Source organism: Narcine bancroftii, chromosome 6, assembly GCF_036971445.1.
Source record: "Narcine bancroftii isolate sNarBan1 chromosome 6, sNarBan1.hap1, whole genome shotgun sequence".
Classification (NCBI taxonomy): Eukaryota; Metazoa; Chordata; class Chondrichthyes; order Torpediniformes; family Narcinidae; genus Narcine; species Narcine bancroftii.
Genome location: NC_091474.1, coordinates 47,448,122 through 47,455,730, shown reverse-complemented (window position 1 = coordinate 47,455,730; position 7,609 = coordinate 47,448,122). Strand labels below are relative to the sequence as shown.

The 7,609-nt window shown below is 43.2% G+C and overlaps 1 long non-coding RNA gene across 1 annotated transcript in view; it reads left to right on the top strand.

The window, feature by feature from the left end:
• The first annotated feature begins 514 nt into the window (after nucleotides 1–514).
• The window catches only part of LOC138736051 (uncharacterized), a 43,562-nt gene continuing 36,467 nt past the window's right edge, over nucleotides 515–7,609 (top strand). Inside the window, exons 1-2 of the long non-coding RNA XR_011340070.1 lie at nucleotides 515–572; nucleotides 6,832–6,982. This is a non-coding gene — a long non-coding RNA (uncharacterized lncRNA). The remainder of the gene's footprint in view (nucleotides 573–6,831; nucleotides 6,983–7,609) is intronic.

Sequence of the window (7,609 nt, the reverse complement as noted above, 5' to 3'; positions counted from 1 at the left end):
GAAGTGGAAAAGATTGTAATCCCTGGCAAAAGAAATGTGGCATCATTTGTGTCTGTAGAAGGTGACCCCCACCTCCAATTTAAACAAGGATATGGCCATTGAAGGGTCGCACGGGCAATTGTTCCCTTAACTTGGCTCTGACCCTTTAGAGCTGTAACAAATGAACAGGACTGGCTGGTTGAGTGTTCTGAAATAAACATATTAGTTACTCCGAACAATGTTAGGAATTGATCCCCAATGATACTCACAGGTAAGAGTAAAATAAGACGGTCAAAGCGAGAAATATAAAAATAATTGAAAATTGATTGAGATTTTTCTTGAATGTCTGGGAAGCTTTCCTTGTGCACACTTTGGCATTACACATGAAACTCAGCAGTGCTTGAAACCAGTGGCCTCCTTTACTCTAGTCCCTGGTATCTGGCTGTCAGCACCAGTTAACCTGCTGCCACCATTGTGTCATCAAATTGTTGTCATGCAAATGTAACAACGGTGTTAAACACCACCCCCCCCCCCACCTTGCCTGAGTTGGGAGGGGGAGGGGGGAGGACAAGATGATCTGCACCATGTAAGAGGTTTGTGACATCATTGCAATGTTGGCCCTCCCAAAAAATCATATACCAAAGCAAACATCATTATTTCTTTCTCTCAGTTCATTCATGCCAGCTGCATCTGCTCCTGGACCTTCCATTCCAGGACATCCGATATGTCCTCCTTCTTCAGTAAACGTAGCTTCCCCTATTCTGCTCTCAATGTAGAACTCACCTGCATTTCCTCCATTTCCCACACATCTGCCCCCACTCCCAACAATATAACTTGGAGAGGGTTCCCTCACCCTCAGTCCCACACCAGTAGCCTCCACATCAAATATATTCGCCACAATTTCTGTCATCTATAGCGGGATCAAACCATCTGGCACATCTTCCCTTCTCTCCGCCCAGGCAAAGCTCTTTCTATGGCTCCCTTGTCCACTCTCAGCTCTGTTCTTTTCATCCCCCTCCCACCTGCATTCACCTAACACCTTGCCAGTAATGCGCCTACCCCTCTCCCGCCAATGCTTCGTGCCTGAGTGATGAAGTAAGTTCTGGTGGGATTTAGCTTCACAGACCGTTTATCTAAGGGTGTCTCTCACCACCAAAGGCCTCTTGAATATGTCTCTGGAGCTGAGTATCACTGGACTCATCTCATCACCCAGCCACAAAGCATTAGGGAATTATAGCCTGAACCTGTTTAACGCGCGGACACCACAAATACCGGATTAGACTCTGAATGAAAAGTCTGGATGACACTTTGAAAGTATGGACAGTTTTTGAGTGTTTTGTGTTTTATCAATATAAGATCTCCTTTTGCACTGGGATACTGAATATTATCTTTTTTTAGCATTGGGTGGCACAGTTGGCATAGTGGTCAGCGCAACACCTTTACAGCACCAGCGATCGGGCCCAGGTTTGAATCCCATGCTGTTCTCCCCATGTCTGAATGAGTTTTCCCTGGGGGCTCCAGTTTCCTCCCACTGTTCGAAACGTACCAGGGATTGTAGGTCAATTGGGTGTAAATTGGGCAGCACAGACTCGTGGGCCATAATGGCCTGTTACCGTGCTGTATGTCTAAATTTTAAAAATTATCATCTTTAAGTCAAATAAATACACTGTGGCTGTTCTTGTTTATATTTATAGTTGTTGATTTATTTTATAAAGTATCTAGTCAGCTGTAGTGAGTAAGAATTTCAGTGCATATGTGCATCATACAATGTATATGACAATTAACTCAATCATAAAGAATAAATGATCTCCGGGACAATGATTAATACAATAAAGTATTTGAGTTTAAATGTCAATGGATTAAATGGAACAGTGAGAAGGAAAAGAGATGGCACACATTAAAAAAATGAAAGTGGATATAGCCTTTCTCCTGGAAACACACCTTACAGAAAGAGAACATCAGAAGTTGAAAAGAGGATGGGTGGGTCAGACAATAACATCCTCCTTTATTTCTAAGGCAAGGGGAGTAGCGATTTTGATAGGAAAAATGTTCCAGTGAGGGTGGAGTGGTCAAGGATAAAGCAGGTAGGTTCACTGCCAGGTATATTCAGAGTCCTGGACCCGATTGAATATATATGCCCCTAACTTGGATGATGAGAAATTCATACAAGATCCCCTTTTGAAATCGGTGGAGGGTCAAGAAAACATCCTGGTTGTGGGTGGGGAAACTTCAATTTTTGTCTGGATCCAGTCTTGGACAAGTCAATGAAAAGAGTAACAAAGGTCAAAGCAGCCAAAGACACACTGGTCTTTATGAAAGAGCTAAATTAGGTAGATGCTTGGAGAAGCCAGCATCCAAGGGAGAGGGATTATTCCTTCTACTCAAGGCAACATTACTCCTATACCAGGATAAATTTATTTTTGGCATCAGCCCAAGTAGAGGGAAGGATCATAGAAACTGAATACATGGCAAGACTTTAGTCAGATCACCCCCCTGACACTTGTGACTATAATGCCAGATGAACAGGAGATGGTGTTTTGGGGGTGCCTTAACCCATTGTTGAAGAAACCAGAGGTTTGTAGCTTTATTAGAACCCAGATAGACATGTTCTGCGAGGCTATCTGTACCTCTACTGCGGATAAATTTCTCATTTGGGACACTTATAAAGGTATATTTGAGAAGACAAGTAATTGGATATACTAAAACAATTAAGAGACAATATTTGAGAGAGGTGGAACAATTGGAACAGGAGATTATCAGATTAGAAAAGGATTTTCAAAGAATGGGTTGTGAGGAAAATTATAGAGAATTATCAAATAAAAAGCTCAGATTATAATATGCTTCAAACCTATAGAAAAGAAGAGACCATCCCAAGGTTGAGGCAAAAGTACTATGAGCTCGGGGAAAGGGCCCATAAGGTTCTCTCCTGGCAGGTGAGGGCAGAACAGGCCTTGAGAACAATTAATGTGATACAAAGGGGGAATGACAAGATTTCGTACAAGCCGATGGAAATTAATGATACTTCCATCAATTTTATTAGCAGCTCTCTATAGAACAGAGCCATCGGGGGTATCGGAAAAATAGATGAGTTCCTGTCAAAATTGGAACTAACAAATTTAGGTCCATAGATCTATAGGGGCTGAATGTCCCTTTTATCAGAGAAGAGATAGGTAAAGCAGTAAGTCTACTGCAAGATGGCAAGTTCCTGGAGGAGGATGGGTTTTCCCCCCCTGAATTCTACAGGGAATTTAAAGCTCTTTTGATCCCCCTCTTTGTGGAGATTGTAGACCAGGCAATGGAGACCATACCCTTCCAGAATCTTTTTCAGTGATTCCCAAAAGGACAGGGACCCCACTGAAACTGTCTTCTTCAGGACCCATCTCATTACTGAATGTGGACTGTAAGATTCTTGCCAAAGCCCTGGCAAATAGATTGGCGAAACATTTGCCGAAATTAATAAATATTGATCAAGCAGGCTTTGTCCAGAAGTGATAGGCTGCAGATAATATAAGCAGACTGTTGAGCATCACCATTTGCCACTGTCAAGGGTGATCCAAGTGTAGCTGTGGCTCTGGATGCAGAGAAAACATTTGACAAATTAAAGTGGGACTTTTTACTTCAAAGTGCTGGAGAAAATGGAGTTGGGACCAACTTTTATAAATTGGATCAGGGCGCAACACTATGCACCCAAGGCTAAAGTTGTGACCAATGAGCAAGTATCTTCAGTCTTCCCTCAATCTAGATCTAGCAGACAGGGATGACCGTTATCTCCAGCTCTATTGATATTAGCTACTGAACTGTTGGTGGAGGCCATTCACCAGGTTCCAGACATCAAGGGCTTCAGAGTGGGCCAGGAAGAACACAAAATCAATCTATTTACTGATGATGTGTTGATATATCTGACAGACCCTGCAAGCTCGTAGGCCAGGCTTCATTCCACGTCGGAAGATTATGGGAAGGTCTCTGGGTACAAAATTAACTGGGACAAAAGTGAAAATTATTGTCTCTCAAAAAATTACCTTGACATTGAGATGTCAAGGTAGACATCTTATCAAATTTGTATAATCTTAATTATGTCCCCTTGCTCAAAAAAATTGAGGAGGACTTGAATAGGTGGATGACCCTGTCCATCAATGTGAAACACTGAACCAAAATTTCTGCTTTAACTTTATTCAATTTCTACACGAGATATAGTTGGTGAAAGAAATTATTCTGCAGCAGTCTATATCATGAGTTCATTGTTGTGGTCATGTTGTCATATGTCAAAATGAATATGCTGTTGAGCCCCCTGAAACTCTTCCCAACTTTGCCCATTGCATTGCCCTGGAGATTCGCTTAAGTCCTCAACATACAAGTAAGTAGATTTCTTTGGAACATAAAGGTAATCAGGGTCTCCAACCAGAAATTAACATGGGTGGATTGAAATGACCAGATTTCAGGGCAGCCCAGTCAAGGTGGATTGCCTCGCTCTTTGAGGTGGTGGGTGGAGGGGGGGGGGAAGTGCACCATCCTGGGCACAAATTGGTCTGCACACGATAGGTGAGAAGGTAGCAGGATAACCTATTTAGAAATGGGATCCCAAATTATTATCTGGCAAGGAATTGTAATTCGCCCTTACTAAAACATATATTATATGTGTGGAATAAAATTAATCAATGTATTGGCCATGGTGGGGTTGTCTCCAAACCTCCCCCCGTCCCCCCCTACCCGTCTCAGAATAATTTAATATCATTGACTATTGATAACAAGATCTTGGACACCTGGTGCCAAAAAGAAGTCAGGTGTATCGAGAACTGTCATGAGCAGGGGCAGCTCATGTCATTCAAGCAGTTAAGAAATAAATATGATTTGTCAAATAGGACACTCTTTTGCTAGTTGTATAAGACGTTGGTGCGGCCTAATTTGGAGTTCTGTGTGCAGTTCTGGTCGCCTAATTATAGGAAGGATATAAACAGAGTGGAGAGAGTGCAGAGAAGGTTTACCAGAATGTTGCCTGGGTTTAAGCATCTGGAGTATGGGGAGAGATTGGACAGATTGGGTCTTTATTCTTTGGAGCGTAGAAGGTTGAGAGGGGATTTGATAGAAGTATTTAAGATTATGAAAGGGATAGACAGAATGGATGTGGATAGACTATTTCCGTTAAGAGGAGGAAAGATTAAAACAAGAGGACATGAGTTAAGAATTAAGGGGCAGAGGTTTAGAGGTAACATGAGGGGGAACTTCTTTACTCAGAGAGTGGTAGCTGTGTGGAATCATCTTCCGGGAGAAATAGTGGCGGCGGAGTCAATTGTATTATTTAAGAAAAGGTTGGACAGGTATATGGATGAGAAGAAGATGGAGGGTTATGGGCATTGTGCAGGGAGGTGGGACTAGAAAGGGGTGTTTGGTTCGGTGTGGACTAGAAGGGCCTAATGGCCTGTTTCCGTGCTGTAATTGTTATGTTATATGTTATATAGTTTCAGATAAGATCACAAAATCACATGATCAGAAGAAAAAGGAACAGAAGCAGGCCATTTGGCCCATTAAGTCTGCTCTGTGAAACCTCCCTGAGCAAAATTGTTCTCACATCTAGTTTCAAGTTCCAGCCTTGTCCCCATATCCCATGATGCCCTGACTAATTAGATATTCTTTAAATTTCACCAACGATCTGGCCTCCACAGCTGCATGTGGCAACGCCCCTGGCTAAAGACATTTCTCCTCATCTCTGTTGTAAATTGGTGCTTTTTAATTTTAAGACTGTGGCCTCTTGTCCTGGAATCACCCAACAGGGGAAACATTTATATCTACTCTGTCCAAACCATTCATTATTGAAATGATTCTGTGCGATCCCCTCTCATTCTTCTCCATTCTAATGAATAGAGTCCAAGAGCCGCTAAACGTTCCTCATGTTATCCTTCTGGAATCATCCTGGTAAACCTTCTCTGTACCCTCTCCAACCTTGCTATATCATTTCTAAGATATGGGGTGCAAAACTGCCTACAGTTCTCCAAATGAGGTTTCACCAGTGCCCCATAGAGTCTCATCAACATCTCTTTACTCTTATACACAATCCCCTTTGAAATGAAAGCCAACATAGCATTTGCCTTCTCTACCGCCAATCCATCCTGGCGGTCAACCTTCAGGTAATCCTGCATGAGGACTCCCAAGATCTTTCTTGAGGGGCAAATTGGATCCCACCATGGCCCTAACAGAATGCAGTGACATGGAGGCTCTGATTTGAAGCGGGAACACAAAACCATTTATTTTGGCAATGTATTCCCAAAACCGTGCCTTCATAGGTCAAGGCAGAGGTGGAAGTTGGCCTTAGGGGTTACAAGTGACAAACAGTGCTGGTTGGACCTGTGTCGTGACAACATGACCACAACAATGAACTCATGATATAGACTGCTGCAGAATAATTTCTTTCACCAACTATATCTCACGCTGCAGAAATTGAATAAAGTTAAACCAGAAATTTTGGATCAGTGTTTCAGATGCAGCATAGAGACAGGAACCTTCAAATGATCAACCTGGTCATGCTCCAGGGTGAGGCTCTTTTGGGTGGAACTAGGAAAGTCCTGGAAAAAGATCATAGGTAAAGAGTTTCCACAGGACCCAGAGGTGTTCCTGTTGGGAAACATCATGGACATAAGGCTTACGATGAAGCTGCCCAAATTTCAAATTCAATTTGTGTCAATCTCTCTGGGGGCGGCCAGGAAGTGCATTGCGGATACCTGGAAATCTGACTCCCATCTGGGCATTGTGTGTTGGAATATGGAAATGCAGAGCTGAGCTCCCTTGGAGAAAGCTACTGTAATCTAAGGTAAAAAAATGACACTTTTAAAATCTGGCAACCCTATCTGCATTACATAGGTGCAAGGATAAGAGTACGGCCACCTGTGCTTCGTCACCCTACACCCCACCCCCCCTCAGCGGTGGGCGGGGGGGAGGGGGGGATCCATTCCAATCAAGCTAAGTCAAGATGAACCTGGACGACAAGCGTCAAGCTCCGACAGACCCTGTGGTAATATTTTTTTCATATTTGTCTTTGGTTAGTGGCGTCCCGTTTTTTATGTTAAACATCTTTGCTTTTTTTATGTACATATTAAGTTCCTTTATTTAAACGGTTAATGTTTTCTGTTGTGGGGCAGGGGAGAAATGGGGAGGTCAAACCAGACTCAGCAGAAGAAATGTGTATATACTTGATGAATGTTGTACTGTGAATTATTGGAACTGTCAGAGTTTGGAAAAATTATAAAAATATTCAAAAAAAGCATTTGTTTGTCATAAAGGCATCCAAAGAGGTGCCACTAGCCTGGCGTCGCCATCAATGAGAGAAGGCGAATCCAAAGAGAGCCACTTCACACACACTGAGTGTCGTTAGATTTGTCTCCTGCACTCCAGCAGCCTCTACCATGTCTGTTCCAGCCATGTGCCCAAGCTCCTGGTTCTGAACCGTCCATTCGATCATGGATCCAAGTCCCGAGATCTGGTTCCCACAAGCCAGTCTCCAGCAGACTGCTGCCTGCTGACACCTTTGACCTCTGAGCTCCTCACTGGTCCACTGCTGGTGTCCTTCCCTGTGGTGTTCTCCACCAGGCTTCTCATTCTCACTGTGGGGGAGGCGGGAGATGGTTTGGCTGGAAGATGG